We start from the raw sequence: 19,931 nt of genomic DNA on the forward strand, positions 1-19,931 counted from the left end.
TTGGTTCAAAACTACATGAGGCTCCTTCCTTATCATACAGCAGCATACTCTCATGTCGATCATTTTTACCTTTCCCTGCAATACTTTCTTGGACTTCATGTCATGGTAGACTTTATTGATTGCATCTCCAATGCTTCTAGAGTCATACTCATCCTCCAGATTTGTTCTGGATGGACCTGCTATTGGCTCCTGTGTCAGGAAGAATTCTTCTATGTCCACCCATGACACTACTGGATTAGGATCCATTACCTCTTTTTCCATGCGATCAAAATTGCGTGCTCTCTGCCTTCTCTTTCGTTCTATTTAATTATCAAATTCTCTTTGCTTCCTTGCTTCCTTCCTTACCCTGTCTTCCTTTCTTTTCATGTCCCTTCTCTCATTTGCCCTATGTATTTCTTCATATCTGCGTCTTTGCATTCTTTTATCCCTTAATTTCAGTTCTTCCTCTTCCCTTCTTTTCCTGTCTAGTCTTTCTTGTTCTTTGATTGCTTTCTGCCTGTTATCATATTTTCTCTGCTCCTCTGCTCTTTCCTGTTTCCTCAGTTGCTCCTCTTGGTACAAATCTTCCCGTCTCTGTCTGTCTTTTATTTTTGTTCTATCGTCTTTCAATCTTTCCTCTCTTTCTTTATCCTCTTTATTCTGATCATATTGATATTCACTTTGCCTTACGTCCTCAATGCTCTTACAATCGAGTTTGAGCAAAATCTGACCACCCAACTATTCGTGCTGTATAAGCACTAACTCATCAGTTTTCTCTTTTTCTCTTTTCCATCTCTTTATTTCTCGTCCAAATCTAAAGATGTACTTGGTCAATCACTTTTCTCCTTATCGCATCTCTCCTTGTCCCTGGGGACCTTAAAGATTACATCTCAGTATTTTTCTTCGGGCCATCGTAGCTACTTTGCGCAGGCGAATCGTATGCCGGGTTGCTATAGCCTGTTGCTGCCTTGAGCTCCATCAGTGTGTTCAGCCCTTCATCTTTTTTACTATCGCCGTCTGCTTCCGGTACAGTGGGTGGAACGGAAGGCTATTAACCCCCCCTCTATGCATACATTAAGTATCCAATCTACAGGAGGCGGATCTTCTCTCTCCTCCTGGTACATTTTCCAGAGCTCTAACATCTTGTTTGCGGTTCCTGTAACCCATTCCGCACTATACTGTCTAAGCTTTGGTGCATGCTTTGGCAATTGCTTGCAGAGGTGCATAAGCAGAGTAATATCCTCCATTTTGACACGTCACTCTTTGACTGTCAATACTCACTGTTTACTCTTTGCAAATGATGCTAATACTTTTTAATAAAATGAAAATAATATGAGCGAGCACCAATCGTTGCAGGCTCAAAACCATTTATTATTTCGTTTTTTACTTTAATCTGCTAATAATATCATCAATTCAAGTTCATTGAATATATCCTTAGTCCTTAACAACTCTCGCGTTTTTCATCAACTTTGTTTTACCGTTTCATAATTTTTTATATAATCACATAAAACAGACAGACTGACAAACACACTCGTCCGACCACATATATCCTATTAATTCTGCCCCTACAAATGCCCCAACACTTGTGCCATCACTACAATAACCAGAATCCTTTGAGACTGAAATTGAAAAAAGTAATTAGCAACACCTGAAAAGGAACACAGCTAACACAGACTCCCTGATGAGAGTTTGAGACTTGAAAGTACTTGGAGGAGTAGAACTAACTATTGTGCTTTGGAACTGTAGCAGTTGGGATTTAACCCTGGTAATTTTTTAACATTGTTGGGATTATTTGCATCTGGGATTCAGCCCTGTTATTATTTTTTGAACTGTGTTGGGATTCAACCCTGTTATTACTTACATCAGGATTAAATGACTTGGAACCAGAGTGCGCGCCTGACCTTCTTTTTCTATATATATATATATATATATACACACACACATACACATGTTGGTGCATGCCGCACTCTATTCACTTTAAAGCTAGCTTTTAAGAATACTTCATCTGCTTGCGTTTCTTCGCATAGTTACACGTGTCAAATAGCTTCATATCTTCATTACTTTTGAAGCATTAGTTTCTTCATCTTGTTCCCAAGATGTCATGTATCTCGATACTTTTTTGGTGCTTTATAAAATTGCCTGCATTCTCTGGTCTCTGCATCACAACCCTCCCAGGTGCAACTTGGGTCCTTCCTATTGTTACGCTCACCTGGACCCCACAGGGGTGTCGATCGGACCCGGACAGCTGCGGTCTCCTTCAACGTGAGGCGTAGTGCAGAGATGACTGTCTGGACTGGCCCGCCTAGTCTTGTCTGCTGGACCCGAAGAAGTATTTTCCTGCAAGTGGAGACAGGGATTAACCACTTGTGGGTTTTAGTGATGGCCTCCCAACTGTTCTCGCTCTCCCCCACTAATCACCTCCGATATCCCCTTAGTAAACTCACCTTATGTTCGTAAAAGATGAGCTCTCATCCTGCGTGTCTTGCAGGGGCGCGTAGATACCAGTTACTTCACTGGTTTGAAGGCGTTGGGAGAGTTCCGGTAAGTATTTACTCTGAAGTCCCTGGCGGGATTGGTAAGTATCAAGTTCAAAGAGCTCAATGTGCCCGATGTTCACTCTTGTGCCCTTCCTTCCTTAGGTTGCAACTGAGTTCGTGAGAAGAAGGTCTCGTAGCTGCTGCTGGCGTTCAGGTAAGAGTTTGTGTTACCCAGCGCTGTCCGGTAACTATTGCATGCGTGAACATGTTGTTTTTCTCCCTCTTTACAGATGCGGCATATGAAAATGTGGAGAGTTATGGAATAATACCTCTGGTGGTAAGTCTATGGTGGTAAGATGTTGTATTTGTTTATTCCCTTGGCTCACCTTGTTTTTTCTTGTGTCCCCTAGGTGCCGGATTACGGCGAAGAAATGATGGAGACAGTGCCGGATGGAAAGATGCTGTGAGCACGGATGAGTATTGCGCCATGCTGGAGCTGGTGAAGCGACACGTGCAGGACTGATGTACTTTCCAGGTCCGGAGATGAAATGGTTCCGATTTAGGTGAGGAATTTGAAATAAGTTCGTTTTCTAACCTTGTCCTTTTCTTCTTCTTTATTCTAGGAGCTCCGGATTCGAGGCGGGCGTGGCAGAAGACTGGATGCTGGCTGCAGGCACGGTGAGCGTCACGCTGCTGGATGCAGAATAACGCGAAGCATGTGCTGCTGTTCGGGTGTGGTTTAAATAGCCTCCAAAGTAGTTCCAGGTAAGAAGTTCCGTAGAGCCATGCCCGAGTAAAAAATAGTCCCTGTAACAAAATAGTCCCATCCAGGCCCCATGTAGGCTTGGACTATTTTGCAGCATGGTCTGCATCAGGTAAGTAAAGTCTATGAGCCTGGCGCCTATGGCGCCAGGACTGATTTCTATGATGAGCCTGGCGCCTAAGGCGACAGGACTGAGCCCAGACAGCCCCTAGCCAGGGCTGTTGAGGTTTAAACAAATGTCTGGATGCCTGCTCCCGGAGCTGAGGGCCTTGGTCCTGATGCCCGGGGGTAGGCATCATGACAGCACTCCCCTCCAAGGCCCCTCCTAAAGTTGTTCTTCCCCCTGGCCCCGGTTTGTCTGGGAAGTTCCGATGGAATCTTTTCACCAACCAAGGTGCATGAAGGAGGTCGCTAGGCTCCCATTATCTTTCTTGTTGTCCGTAGCCCTTCCAATCGATCAAATAAAAAAGTTTTGATTTAATCATCTTGGAGTCCAGGATATGTTTTACCTCGAATTCAGGTTCTTCATCTATCAAGATGGGGTCAGGTGGTTTGGTTAATCTTGTCCCTGGTTGAACTGGTTTTAGAAGTGAAACATGAAAGACAGGATGAATTCGCATATTAGAGGGTAATTCCAATTTGACGGCCACCGGGATGATAATGGCCTTAATGGTGTAAGGTCCCAAATATCTAGGATTAAAAGTCTGAGTTCCCTTCAGAGGTATATGTTTTGTAGCCAGCCAAACTTGATCCCCAATCTGGTATTGTGGAGTTTCACTTCTATGTTGATCAGCATTTTTTTTGTATTTCTCTTTTGCTTGTTTCAAATGTTCTGTCGCTTCCTTAAAGGCTTGTGTAATAGTAGAGTGCAAATGACTAACTGCATGCATTTCTAAGTGCTGAGGTGAATCGAGTTCTGAGGTTCGAGGGTGATGTCCATATATGGTATAAAAAGGGCTTTTTCCGGTTCCTGAATGTACAGAGTTATTGTATGCATACTCGGAAATCCATAAAATATCTTTCCAATTGCTTTCGGTCTGGTGTAGCATGCAGCGTAGGTACTCTTCAAGGGTCTGGTTGGTCCTTTCCGTCTGACCATCGGTCTGGGGATGGTGACTTGTTGATAGCCTCAGGTCGATTTGTGCCAGTTGACAACATTTCTTCCAAAAATGCGAGATAAATTGACTTCCTCGGTCAGAAACCAATACGGAAGGCAATCCGTGTAATCGAACAATGTTTTCGAGGAACTCCTTGGCCAGAATCGAAGCAGAAGGTAACCCCTTTAAAGGAATAAAGTGGGCCATCTTGGAAAAAAGATCCACAATAAATAGGATTACATGGAGGTAGATCTGTAATGAAGTCTAAAGACAAGGTGTGCCATGGTGTAGGTGGAATATCCAAAGGTTGTAAAAGGCCAGCAGGTTTTTTCTTCTGGCTTTTGTTTTAGGCGCAAATGCCACAAGACATCACAAATGACTTTACATCTTTTCGCCAAGTGGGCCACCAGAACTGACTCTTAATTTTCGCTTCAGTTTTTGCGATACTTGGGTGCCCTTCCATCAGGGTGTCATGGTAATTGGAGACGACTAGTTCTTGTATTTCCTTGTGTGGTAGAAATAGTCATCCTTGATAGTAAGGTAGGTCATTGACGACTGAGTAGTCTGGGCCTTTATTTACCCAGTCCTGCAGGGTTGCTGGATCGAAGAGTTGTTGGATTTTTGAATGAATATCTTCTAGTGTCTGTAGAGTAGTTATGCCAAGAATTCTTTGCTTGGGTATTATTGGCACCGGTTCCGGGTTTGCATATGCTTCTCCCATCCCTATTCAGGATAAGGCATCTGCTTTGCCATTTTTGCAGCCTGGTGGATAAGTGATCACGAAATCGAATTCGGCAAAGAACAATGCCCATCGAAGTTGTCGCGATGATTGGGCTTTGGCTGTTTTTAAATACTGCAGGTTCTGGTGATCGGTGATTACGGTAATAGTATGCCTGGCACCAAGAAGATAGTGCCGCCAAGACTTAAAGGCGGATTTGATGGCTAATAGCTCTTTATCGGTAACCGCATAGTTTAACTCAGGTGCTGAGAACTTTCTGGACCAAAACGCTACTGGGTGAAGTTGACTGGTTTCAGAATCCTTCTGGGACAGGACAGCTCCCATGGCTAAACTGGATGCATCAGTTTCTACAATGTATGGAAGCTCAGGGCATGGATGCTTTAAGACAGGTGCTGATGGGAATTTTGCTTTCAGCTCTTGGAAGGCCTTTTCAGCCTCTTCGGTCCACAAGAAGCATTTGTTTTTTCGTAAAAGTGCTGTGATGGGGTGTACAACATGGGAGAAGTCCGGAATGAATCTGCGGTAGAAATTAGCAAATCCGAGCATGCTTTGTACCCCTTTGACTGAACTCGGTGATGGCCACTTGAGAATTGCGTCCACCTTTCGAGAGTCCATTCGGACTCCTTTTGGAGTCAGGATAAATCCAAACAATTCAACTTCCGTAGCATGAAAAACACATTTTTCCAATTTTGCATATAACTTGTGCTGGCATAGTTTCAGTTTCTCAAGGGCTACACGCACGTGCTTAACATGGTCTGATTCTGAGGAGGAGTACACTAGAATATCATCTATGTATACGACGACACAGACGTCAATGAGTTCACAAAGGACATCGTTCATAAAATACTGCAAGGCTGCTGGTGCATTGCACAACCCGAAGGGCATCACCTGATATTCGAATAATCCGTACTTGGTGCGAAAGGCAGTCTTCCATTCATCGCCTTTCTTGACAGGTTCCAGATGATATGCCTCTCGGAGATCTAACTTAGTGTAGATACAAGCATCCTTTACTTGGTCTAGTAATTCGGGGATCAGAGGCAATGGTTATCAGTTTTTTACCGTAATCTGATTTAATGCGGGGTAATCTATGCATGTTCTAAGGTCACCTTCCTTTTTTGGCACGAAGAATAAAGCAGAGGATGCAGGAGACTTGGAAGGATGAATAAAGCCATTAGCAAGGTATTGGTCCAAGTATTGCCGTAGGTGACGATTTTCAGGTTCTGTGAGGGCATAGATTCTACTGCATGGGGGTTGTGCACCGGGTAGGAGGTTGATTTGACAATCGTATGATCTGGGAGGAGGTAATGTATTGGCCTGTTCTTTTTGAAAAACATCCTGAAATTCTTTCTTCCTGAGGTACAGACAACTGCATCTGTCATCTTCTTTCTCTTTCCTTTTGAGTTAAGGGTCCTTTAACCCCCCCGATCTGCATAGGTTCAGATGCATCTGTTCCTTTGGGGGGCAACGTTGGGGTTAACCAATACCCGGTTCTCGAATTTAGCTTGATCAGTCTTTCGGTTCTGAAGTTGGTGGTCTAGCTGGACCACTACGTCTATAAATTCTGTGGAATCCTGAGGTGGGTTCACAACTTGAGCCAAGACATCTTTGAGTTCTGCCCGAAGTCCACGATGAAACAATGTAATTCGTTTTTCCTCCGGCCACCCGGTTTCCACCACCAACCTATTGAAGGTTGCAATATAGGTTAGCAGATCCTGGTTACCTTGTCGTAAGGATAAAAGTTTGTTGTCCAAGGCTTGACCCTGTGAGTGTCTGGCGAATGGTTTTTCCATGTTCCTTTGAAAACCCTGAAAATCCCGGAGAAGAGGATCATCCTGGTTGACTAATGGAATGGACCAATCCGCTGCGCTGCCACTAAGATATGACAATACAAAGGCTACTTTGGCTTGGTCATTTGAAAATGCTCCCGGTCTGCATAAAAAGTGCAACCGGCATTGGTTCATAAACACGGCAAACCTTTTGGGGTCCCCAGCAAAGCTTTCGGGTGGAGCTAACGGAATATTTCCTGGTAAAACCACTTGCACTGGTTTGCTTGATGAAACGAGGGTTGGGTTTCCCCCATATCCAGGTAGCAGCATTTCCCCCGCTTGGTTTTGCAGTAGTTGCCTAGCCAGATCATCCGTGCGCTCCTTTGAGTCAATCAGTTCTCTCCTGAGGGCATTAGTCTCTTGGCGAGCGGCATGTACTTCCGCCCTAAGTTCCCCCAATAATTGGGCCAGTTGGTCGGTTTCCGAGGTTTCCATAACACCCGGGTATGTATTTGTAGAGAGGCTTCTCGTTCTGTTACGCTCAACTGGACCCCACAGGGTTGTCGATCGGACCCGGACAGCTGCGGTCTCCTTCAATGTAATGCGTAGTGCAGAGATGACTGTCTGGACTGGCCCGCCTAGTCTTGTCTGCTGGACCTGAAGAAGTATTTTCCTGCAAGTGGAGACAGGGATTAACCACATGTGGGTTTTAGTGATTGCCTCCCAACTGTTCTCGCTCTCCCCCACTAATCACCTCCGATATCCCCTTAGTAACCTCACCTTATGTTCCTAAAAGATGAGCTCTCCATCCTGCGTATCTTGCAGGGGCGCGTAGATACCAGTTACTTCACTGGTTTGAAGGCATTGGGAGAGTTCCGGTAAGTATTGACTCTGAAGTCCCTGGCAGGATTGGTAAGTATCAAGTTCAAAGAGTTCAATGTGCCCGATGTTCACTCTTGTCCCCTTCCTTCCTTAAGTTGCAACTAAGTTCGTGAGAAGAAGGTCTCGTAGCTGCTGCTGGCGTTCAGGTAAGAGTTTGTGTTACTCATCGATTTCCGGTAACTATTGCATGCGTTAACGTGTTGTTTTTCTCCCTCTTTACAGATGCGGCATATGAAAATGTGGAGAGTTATGGAATAATACCACCGGTGGTAAGTCTATGGTGGTAAGAGGTTGTATTTTTTGATTCCCTTGGCTCACCTTGTTTTTTCTTGTGTCCCCTAGGTGCCGGATTACGGCGAAGAAATGATGGAGACAGTGCCAGATCGAAAGATGCTGTGAGAACTGGTGAGTATGGCGCCGTGCTGGACCTGGCGAAGCGACACGTACAGGACTGATGTACTTTCCAGGTCCGGAGATGAAATGGTTCTGGAATTAGGTGAGGAATTTGAAATAAGTTTGTTTTCTAACCTTGTCCTTTTCTTCTTCTTTATTCTAGGAGCTCCGGATTCGAGGCGGGCGTGGCAGAAGACTGGATGCTGGCTGCAGGCACAGTGAGCGTCACGCTGCTGGATGCAGAATATCGCGAAGCATGTGCTGCTGTTCGGGTGTGGTTTAAATAGCCTCCAAAGTAGTTCCAGGTAAGAAGTTCCCTAGAAAATAGTCCCTGTAACAAAATAGTCCCATCCAGGGCTCATGTAGGCTTGGACTCTTTTGCAGCATGTTCTGCATCAGGTAAGTAAAGTCTATGAGCCTTTTGCCTATGGCGCCAGGACTGATTTCTATGATGAGCCTGGCGCCTAAGGCGCCAGGACTGAACCCAGACAGCCCCTAGCCAGGGCTGTTGTGGTTTAAACAAATGTCTGGATGCCTGCTCCCGGAGCTGAGGGCCTTGGTCCTGATGCCCCGGGGTAGGCATCATGACACCTATTCTCTATCTCCCTCTCTACCTGCAGTGTTCCCCAGGGGTCTAACCACTCACCCTGGCGTTTCAATCAATACCTGGCAACTCTCGCCTACTGCATTTCCATTTTCTGCTCAGATTTCTAGTGCTAAACTGACAACACCAAACTCATTTTATGGCTTCCCTCGGCCACCTCCTCTCCTTCCCTCATCTCTGACTGCCTAATCGCTATTCAAAATTGGTGTGCCGCAAATGATCTTTGTTTAAATGCCAACAAGACTGAGATCCTCCTCGTTGGTATACCCCCTCCATCCTTTCCCCTCACTCTCTGGGCGGCCTCCCTTGGCCCTCCTCCTGCCCCTACCAGCAAAGCTAAGAACCTTGTGGTCATCTTTGACTCCACACTTTCCTTCTCCGCACCCATCTCTGATGTCTTCAAAAAGTCTAACTTCTTACAGCACCCCCTTAAAGGCACTCTTCCTTTCCTCTCCTTCCCTCAGAAGCTCCTTGTCTCCCAAGCTCTGATTCTCTCTAGGTTGGACTACTGCAACAGACTCTTCCTAAGTCAACCTGCCTCCACTCTCCGCCCTTTACAACTAATCCAGAACAGGACTGCAAGACTTGTCCTTGGCCTCAAGCCCTGGGATCGTATCTCTCCAGCTCTGAAATCCCTTCATTTGCTCCCTGTGGTTGCAAGGATTAAATTTAAAACCCTTTGCATTGTCCACAAGGCTTTCTGGGGCCTGGGTCCAAATTACCTTCAACTATCCCTCTGTAAATACCTTCGCTCCTCTACCTCCAACTCCCCCAGGGTCAGTCGTTTTTCAAAGAAACAAGCTGGTGGTAGAGCTATGTTCTGCGGGGGCCTCTCCCTGGAACTGCCTACCTGCCACCTTGAAACTTGAGGAGAACCATCTACGGTTCCGGAAGCTCCTCATGACCATCCTCTTCGCCTCTGCCTTTGCCCCTCTTCTCCTTTGCTGATTTGCTTTCTCTCTCAGCAATGCTGCACCTGGCCACCCTCTGCCCATCGGGCCCAGGTACCTGCTCACCCTGCCACCCTCCTGCACTGCCCCCTGGCCACCCCTGGCACTGGGGCCTGTATCTGTACCCATAAAAGCCCCCCCCCACTCTTTGTCTGCACTGATCAGATACTACCTATCTGACTAACCTTGCACTTGGCCCTCACAGGCTGCATTACCACTGTTTTGGATCACTGTATTTATTTACTTACTTATTATTATTTATCTTGTCCTCTCTTATGCTCTGCACTTTTCAATTTCTCCCCCCGCCCATGCACTTTCCCCCCTTTCCCTTCCCCATGCACTTGCGTGTTCTCAATGTCACTGGGCCTAGTAAGATCATTGTGTTTGTTCTCTCTCTGTTCCCCTCCCTTTGTCTCGTCGCGCTCTGAAACACCTGTATATGAGCACGACATAAATAAAATAATATATCATATCATATATACTTCAATTTTGCTCTCTATGATGTAATTATGTCTCTTTGTCTATTCGATTGTCCTGTTTTCTTCTGGACTATCACTCGGACAGCCATCATACTGTCTCATATGCGTGTATGGTTGCCTCAATGGGAACCTTGCTTCCAGGATTTTCCTTGGTATCTGTAATTCAAATGATTTTGTACGTGTGTCATATTCTGGTTTCCAGCAGATAAGCAATATGGACAAATTGATTGAGGTGGGGGTACTTAGCTCCTTCTCTACAGAAGAATACCTCTAAGGAGGTGCAATTGGTAGTTAGAGACGTCAGAGATGTAAGGAGAAAAGGAGAGTGTGGAGTCGAAGATGACCCCGAGGTTCTTAGCCTCACAGGTGGGAGCAGGAAGAGGGCCAAGGGAGGCCGGCCATAGAGTGACTGGAAAGGAGGGTGCACATGTGCCAATGAGGAGAATCTCCTTCTTACTGGCATTAAGGTAGAGATCATTGGTGGCACACCAAACCTGGATAGCAGACAGGTAGTCCGAGGTGAGACAAGGAGAAGAGGTGGCAGAGGGGAGCCTGAAAACAAGCTGAGTATCATCTGCATAGTACTGAAAGTTGGAGCAGAGAGCGGCAATGCAGTGGGCGAGAGGTGCCAGGTATTGGGAGAGAGGTTAGACCCCTGGGGAACACCACAGGTAGAGAGTGAGAAAGAGAAAAGGAAAGCCCCAAGTTGGACATGGCAGGGTTGGTCAGAGAGGAACAAGGTCAGCCATGCCAATCTCCACAACTGCCATGCATCTCGAGTTACTATCTGTTGCAAAATCTTCCTAGAATCTTTCAATATCAATTCATAGCGGTGGAATTTCAGCCATGCTTTGTACTCAGATTTAAGTGCCCCTCAGTTCCGGCAACCCTTTGTTTATACGCAATTGTCTTCTCAGCTCCCTCTTCTTCGCTTGTACCTCGCGATCATACTTGTGATTCCTCACCACAAAGATCCTCCACTTTTGCCTTGGCATAAGTCGTTAGATCTGATCCAGGACTGTAGGGTAGGGAGTCCTAAGGAGCACTGCCTCCAGTTTCGACTGTCAGAATAGAGCCCCCAAAATACGGTAAACATGATCTCATATTTGATCTATTTTCTTTTTAATGGCAGGAAGTATCATTGTTCTGATTTTTGTATTAATTGATCTTAATTTATTTTCTTTTGATAAGAAACTATGAAATGTAGATTTTAAATTTGGTGGTGTTAACTTTTATGAGTTTGAAATTTGTGTGTTGAATTATCTATGTATCATGAATAAGGTTTGAAATAAACCAATACAATACACAATATAGAGATTTGCATTTACTTAAATGTCTGGAATTTATTGTAATTTGTGGTTTCTAGCTATAAAAACTGTAGCCTGATGTGGGTGGGTCATGCGTTCTCAACTTTTTGGTCACTTGAGACTGACTGACCTTGTGTCTGATAATTGCATACATTAAAGAGCTGTCTTTCCACAATTTGTGCACCTCATTATTGTTTCTTGTATTTATTGGAGTCAACATTTGGTGACCTGCAGACAGGATCTACCTGTACCCCCCGAAGAGTCTGGGGGCTCCCCCGCCGCATGTCCTTGGCTGCAGTAGCCTGCCCTTGATAGAGCAGTTAGTGCGCACACGAATAGAGTAGGTGAGTAGACAGTGTATTCTCTAAATATCTGTCTGGTCTCTGGATTGGGGCAGTGTGCCAGGGTGTGCAGGCATTTCGAGGGCGCACGGCATATAGGGGACTCGGAGGACGCATAGTGAGTTCACATTTTGTGTGAAACTGTGTTCTTGACATTTTTCCTCTTTTGTTGTGTTATTGCTTATGTCTTGCTATTGTTTATGATGTGATGAAATAGCCGGGGGGAAGCTCTTCTATACAAGGAAAGACAATGTTGTAATGTTGTATATTATTGCATGAGTATTAATGAAGTGTTAAGGTGAATCTCCCTTGATGCAGGAACGATGACATTATAAGGTGATAAAAAGAGATTAATTAATGAGGAGAAACTCCTGTTAAAAGTAGAAAGGACACTGCTCTATATAAAATGATCATACTATGAGTAAAGGACAGGTTATCCCTCAGTTATAGAAGAGAAAAGGAGGAGGGTTGATTACCCTCACCTCGGGATAATGGGGCAGAGGAGGATCTATATCAGTGGGTAAAGAAATGTGTTGTTGGCAGTTGTATAGAGGTATTCATTGTGAGGCATTGTGAGAATATTGTGTATATAGTTTGTGGGTAGGGAGTTTTTGGCAATCGATCTCTGGTTTGGTGTTCCATGGTTTAGTGTTTTGCAACGGTTTTATTGATGTGTAATGAGCTTTGGAAATATGGCACCACTGGTCCGGTGTCTGTAGATCCCTTGTTTTGAATGAGGTTGGAACCTTGTGTTGTTAAGGATACTCCATTGGCCATATGTGTAAAGCACTTCTGCAATTTAAGGAAAAGGTTTTAAAGTACCACAAATAGTGGGTTCAGGGAATAATGGGTAAACTGTGTGAGCCATGGCCCAAAGAGAGCACGTATGATAAAAATATATTGGAACATATGCACATGTATTTGCTGTCACTTTATAAATGAAAACAGTTTAAAAATAGACTCTGCATACTTGATTAAAAGAAAATGTTTGTGGAGGAATAGAATGTCCCTGATAAGGGCAAAGAGGGATCCAATCAGGTGCATGGTCAAATCATTGCTCTGTCCCCTTCTAGATCCTACCCCTTACAGCCTACCTTAGGATACATGAACCCCCAACCAAATATACAAAGGGAATGCTAGGGAAAACCAGGGACACCACTAGAGACCCACTGATTTTAGAAATTGAGAATAAGGCTCACCCACGATCAGAAGCAGCTTTACAGAAAGCAGCGGAGGAGCTGGCAAAAGCAGCACGGGGGAAGCGGTGGGGCAGTATGCATCGATAGGCACAGACCAATGGAGAATGGGAGAGATTCGTTTTAAGATTGATAATTAAACTATCAAAGACCCACAGGAGAAAACATCAAAACTAGGGGAGACTACAGATGGTCCACAAGATATGAATGAGTGCAACCACAATGTAGACTATGACACAGTTCATACCGATAGAGAAGTAGAGGATGATAACTATGGGTGAGAGACAGAGGACCTGGAAGAAATAACACCATGGGGTTGCAGGTTTAAACCACTGCCTAGTTGAATGAACCTAGCAAAGGGTAAAATGCAGAGGAAAGGAGTGCAGCATAAAAAGCGAGTAACAGTTCCCATTGTTGCAGAAGGGACCAGGAAGATCGCATTATATACATTGGCCCCAAATGGATCGGGAAAACGTACAGCGGGAGCTGGCAAGTGGATTTATGCCCTAGAGAAGCACACAGCAGGAATCACTTTAGCGGTAGGCTATATTTATTTATTGGTCATTTGTAATGCCCCTATACAGCAAAATCATGTATCAAGGCGCATCAAGACAAGGGAGGGGTACAGAGGAGAAAAACAAAAATAACATTCCTACTAGGTTTTGAGACATTTGGATCGTGTAAGTGCAATAACAGATATAAAGAGTTTGTTTGCTTCCCTGTTAGGAGAGCAAGGTAACGAAATATGGAAACTGGTGGGGTATGGAGGAGTGGCATTGCGCAATACCTCCCACAATGGCACTCGTTTAACAACTGTTGAGCACAAATATGGAACATTTAAAGAGACATGTACCCCGACAGACCTGAGATCAATTCAATCATGACTCGTACGATTAAGGTAGATAAGGACCCTGCGCTCTATATCCAGCAGATACCAGAAATGTGGTGGCTAGAGACAGGAGAGGCATGGGACAAAAAGATCACCATCTTCTATCACATGTTGTACAAGGGTCTCCCACAGAGAAACAAGCAGATTTGAGTAAGGTGGTTGGGATTGAAGCAAAAGGATGGAACAAGATGCAGACACACATAATATATCATTGCAGACAGAAACAGAAAAAGGATTACCCAGAGCAGACATAGAGGGCAGAAGTAAAGCTATTGAAGAATAAATTGTCCAAATTAAGCATATGATATGATATGGCATTTATAACACGCCTATACACAAGTGTTTCAAAGCGAGACGAAGCAACGGAGGGGGAACAGAGGGAAGGCATAGAAAACAATCTTACTAGGCCAGGTGACATTGAGATTGTGCAACTGCAGGGGGAGGGGGCAGTGCAATACATAGGATCAACAGTAAAAAAATAAATAGAATAAAAACAGTAGGTAAAAGTGCACCCAGCTAGTGGCAAGTGCCGTGGAATGCAGACATCAAGTGTCAAGAGCTGGTGGGGACTGTAGGGATAAAGAAACAGCTCCCAAGTGCAGGCGTTGCCCAGAGGCAGTGCAGGTGTGCAGCTGGTGGGGGAGGGGACCTGGCGCTAATAAATTGCGACAACTGGCAGTGGTATTGATATAATTGTCATTCATGTGCAATTTTGAGAGTTTCAGTTGCCACCTAAAAGGTATTTCTAGCTGCCCTGAATATGTTGGAAACTTTGGAGGCACTACTGGCTGGTTAAATTAGATCTTTGATTATTACGTTTCATATTCCCAACTATGTTAATTTTCAAATAAAGGGCAAAAAAACCATAGCGTGCCTGTGCTAAGGCATGACGAAATGAAAGTAACCTCTTCTGATCCATCATGAGAAAGGGAATATTAATTTCTATATGTCATGGCATTTATTTGTAAATTACACAATTTTGCCATGTAGGTACTTTTTGAGTGGAAAAAGCAGTCATGTGAAGAAAATATACAATTAATAGGAGGTGTGTACCTCTTTGCTTCTCATCAATCACAGAACTCGCCTATCCTATACGCAGGTAGGTGTTGGATCTTGGAAGGAGTAAGAGAGAATGGTCCTCCAATGGGAAAGTTAGCACCAATCAACTGGCACCTTCTAATTGTAATAATTGGAGGTGTGGTGTATACATGAAAAGCACTTGCTCTATGCAAGAGGAGATCAGACAAGGAGACCAGATGCTGAGCTGTCCAAGGGGAGCCTGGCCTTCTACCCCAAGCACCCCAAAACCGAGGTCCCTTGTAAGTAAAACCTATCCTTTTGAAACCAAATGTGTGGGGAATCTGCCTGCCTTTGTCCCTTAATAGTGGGTTGGGGCATACTGTCTAGACCATTAGCATATTTGACTAAATATTAATTTAATGAACTCCCAAATAGATTGATGTAGGGGGTAGCTTGGAAGAGTTCAAAACGTCCAAGCTTTTTGCAAGCAGGAATAATGTTATAGTCACATAAAGTAATTGGGGTGTCCTGGCTACAAAAATAAAATGTGTAATTGTCACCATTCCCAAAACTTGCCTTTAAAACAAAAAGATCTTTGTCCCTAAAGCAAAATTCAACAGATACCCCTTCCCAAAACTTGCTTTTAAATAAAAAGGTATACTTATATTAAAAGGAAAATCCCAAATGTCACCAATCCTTAAACATTGTATTTAAACAAAATGGGTGCCTTTGGCCCCAAATGAAATTCCTAAACTGTCCCTGCTCCGAAGATCTGGACTTTCAATGGAGGGGTGCTGCCTATCACAGATTCCTGGGTTTTGGGTCTTGGTGTGAGAGGCACTTTGCAAAGTGAAACTTGTGTAATTTCCAGTGAACAACGTACACGTTCTCCTTAGGGTGAGAAAGTGACCCTGCTAGCAGAACAATTTTACATTGTTTTGGGATGAAAAGGAAACAGGGTGCTCTTTTGATACATGCATTTGTCCCAATCTGTGTTTCAAAAATTGTAAGCATTTTCCAACGAGCACGGAAATTAACCTAACCAATGCTTCTGTAAGATTGCTTTGAAAATCGAAATGTGTATGTGATTAAAAGTAAACCCTTATCAAGAAGTGCTGGTGTTTATATTGTTTTTATTCATCTGAAGTTTCTGAATTATTTGTTGTATGTATATGAGGTAAAAAATATTTTATTTTGTGTAAGGTTTATATTCTGCAAACTAAAAATCACAATTTAAAAAAAGAAGTTTTTGCTCTAGTCATGTAACAAAGTATTATTTAATTTGACAAAGGGGGTTCAAGAAACAAGAGGGTTGAACCAGTTATTTAGCCTGTGTTCCATATTTGTGAGAAAAAAAGTAAAATTCAGAAAAAGGGTGTTTAAAAGTAACATCCTAAAAAGTGTGTTTTGTAATTGAAGCTTTGTTTTCTGCCACAGAGAAGTGTGCAATCAGATAAAGTTACTATTCATTGGGCTTATAATTTAAATAAATATATATTCTTTCTGTACCTCCGCCTGGTTCTTGGCTCACTGTTGGCACATGGGGGGAGATTTATGTGGCTCTATATGAGTTTTCAATATGGCTAGTGCTAAAAAAAGTTAATGAATTATTGTGGGGCACCTTGATTAAGGGTGGTCTCTCGATATATCATTACAAGAGTAGCCCAAAGGCCATGCAGCATTACAGTGTACAGTGATTCAGAGAGTGCAGGAGGGTCTGATCCACCTATGTGGATCACGTTATTTGCAAACACACACACACACTTGGGAGAGGTATTCATAACAGTTTGCTTACAAAGTTGCAGGTAAAAGATAGGAATCCGCCTACAGTTTTATTTATTTTTTTAGCATTTGCAGAGCGCTCCAAGCCCAGAGGCATCTGTGCGCTAATTACATTAAAGGACAAAATCACAAACAGAACGGAAGGCCAACGTACATAGGATATATGTCTAGAGGCTGGTTACAGAGGTGCTCAGTCCAGGCATGTGGAGTTAACAGCTGTATGGGGGTGAGCACTAAGCCTACTTGATAAGGCAGGGTTGTCCATAGTATTGGGAGTTGCATGAGTAGCCATGTTTTGAGGCTTTTGCTGAATATCCACAGTGATGATTCCGATCTGAATGCTAGCAGGAGAGCATTCCGGTGTTTCACAGCTACCACAGGAAAGCTATGCCTCCTACCTTTGAGTGCTTAAATCTGGGGACGGCGAGTAGGTGCGAGTGGGCGATCTGGGTAGGTCTGTTGGATTGAGATTTGGTCATTTTGCGCAATAGATATAAAAGAGCAGTGTTAGACAGACAACTGTGAGTGAGTGACAGGGTTTTAAACACAATGCGAACTTGGACCGGCAGCCAGTGGGCATTTCGTCTGGCAGATTAAATGGGCTCCCTTTTAGGAATGTTTAAGGCTGCTCTTAAGGCATTGGTTTGTATTACTCAGAGATTTTTGATGTTACGCGTGGTTGAGCCTGCAATAATCAATCCTGGATAGAATCTGGGCTCTGGCTGGTGCGATGCAGGTCCCAGGAGTTAGGAAGGGTCTGCAGGCATTGATACGTTTGGCCGTATATACTGCCGAGGAGACTATTACGTTCACGTGCCTTGTTAGGGATAGCGAGGAGTCCAGATATACCCCCAACATTTTTAGTAATCTGGAGACTAGGATAGGGTTTCCATCTACGGTGAAGGATTTATAGTTGTCATTTTTGATTGAGTTCCAACAAGGAGTAATTGTTAAGACATAGACTATGTTGAGCCATCCAGATTTGCATGATTTGGAATATTTTACTCAGAGCAGTGGAGTCAGTGTTGTAGTTACCAGTGATAGGAACGAGAATTTGGGTGTTGTCTGCATAGTTGGTATAGGAGGCGTCCAGTTTGTCCAAGTGGTTGAAGAGTGGCTTTGTGAAGATATTATAAAGATTTGGGGAGACACAGAAACCTCCATTATAGTAACCTGCATATATTTAAATAAAGTGCTGTATCTCCTATCGAGTGTAGCTGATAGTTCCAAAACGTTCCTAGTCATTTCTTTAGTGTGTGTATTTAGATATGGAAACAGGGCGTTATGATTAACTTCTTGGCAAATTATCAAGACACGCAGTATTGTGTCGCGGCCACTAGATGGCTGTACTGGTATTAAGGAGAAGGTGGCTGCTTCAAAGTATGCCCTACGTGTCTTTTCAGAGCTGTGTGTGGAAAGCGATGGTGACATGTGTCGTTTGGGAGGTGGTGTGGGGGGTTTTCTTGAAAAGTGCAGGATGCACCTAGCATGCCCATACCGCCGAAGGACTGCACAATGTCTAACGTGTATAACTTGGAATGCACATAAATGCAAAACCTGTGTCGCCCTCCTTTGAACGGCGGTATGACTCACTGCAAAGTCAACAGCACTCCGCCGAGACTTCCTGAAACTCGAGGTCAGGTCCACGGCACGCTCAGCGCCGGCCTCCAGTGAGGTTTAAGCATACCCACGGGTTCAAGTCTGCTTTATGGGCTAGGCCACAGAACCAACAAAACGTTAATGATTGCAAACACGTTCTGGTGCTGTTTCCGATATCACAGTGCTATGCGGGCGCCTGCTAGTGCGACACAAAAGTTATGCTGTGTTTTAAATTGTACTGCGCCCCATACTTTTGTTAAAATCACGGGGATCGTCAAGCCGGGGTTTATGATAGGATGCTTTACAATAGCACTTCTGTAATAAAAAAAAGTCCACCAGAAAACACAGCACTTTGCTGTAAGGAGACAGCAGATAACATTTTAAGTCATAAGTTAAAGATGTATTTTTGTGGTGGGGAGGGAGGTCATTTCGACCTGTGTTTTTACAGAATCCATCCACGGGGGCGGGGAGGGAGGTATATTTACAGATATAACCAATATTATAACAAACCACGGGAGCAATATTTACTTTGGCTCTCATGACGTGGGTGACGTTTTCTGAATGGTAAAATGTTGGATGGAAAAGTGCGTTTGGCGCGTTTAATGTGTTTGCGGTATTTCCTCTTGAATATAGAAGCATTACCAGCTGTTCTCTATTTACATGGGCGGTCGAATGACACACTTCATATAAATGAGGGCACTTTAAAATTTCGGCGCTCTACAAAGTAGCCCAAAGTTCCACAAGGCAACCAAAATGGGCCGCAATAGAACACCATTGACAAACACACCAACGGCCTGATTTATAGCGTTTCCCAATCGGTTTGCGCCATTATGAAAACGCTTCTGTGAAACAGGCCCTACGTATTTTAAAAGGTATTCTGAAATTAACGTGCACGTGGTGAATGTAAAGTGTGGGATATTCGGATATCCTCTCCTCGGAAACAAGCGGCCTTCGAATGTCGCGCTGAAAGTGTTCTGGGCCGGAAACTTTAGATGAGATTCCAAACCATTACGGGCTGGCAGCTTTTCAAACATCAAGTGGGACATGGTTATTTGACGTTTCTCCCAGCAGCATGTGTTGGTATATAAAATGTACTGTTTGCATTTATTTGACGATACGTATTGCATTTGCATGGTTTAATTTTTAATAAATGTGACTACGCACATTACTGAAAGTCAACAGAGGAGGGCGCCAAACGACAGCAACAAACTTGGCTTGGAACCGGTTAGGCACCCATTCTACACGGGAACTGTGCGTCCACTTGTCACTGCGGCCCTGACTCGTTTTGAAATCAAGTACGTGGTTGAATTAAACGTTAATATTGGCGTTATAAAATGTACAAAGGTTACAAAACTAGCTTGGACTAAAAAAAGGCAGTGACTTTATTGACCATCATCCATATTTCGGGCACTGACTGTTGAACAATAAAAAATAATTATTGGGAAATGTATTCAATGCAAATGACTATATTCAAATGTAAACGAAAGCAACCTTGCTCGCAAAGTAATGTGTGGCGTTAGTCTTCAAGATGGCCATCGTCTTAACAACAAGCTTCAGGCAGAGGCGGGGATTATAAAAACAAATGCGGTGTTTTGACAGGTGTGTTTGCAATGTGTGAATCCGTCATGATGTGCAAGTGTGTGTTGTTTTTTTCTATTCGAGGCAAGC

The sequence above is a fragment of the Ambystoma mexicanum genome, chromosome 9, assembly GCF_040938575.1.
Source record: "Ambystoma mexicanum isolate Mex_15411 chromosome 9, UKY_AmexF1_1, whole genome shotgun sequence".
NCBI lineage: Eukaryota > Metazoa > Chordata > Amphibia > Caudata > Ambystomatidae > Ambystoma > Ambystoma mexicanum.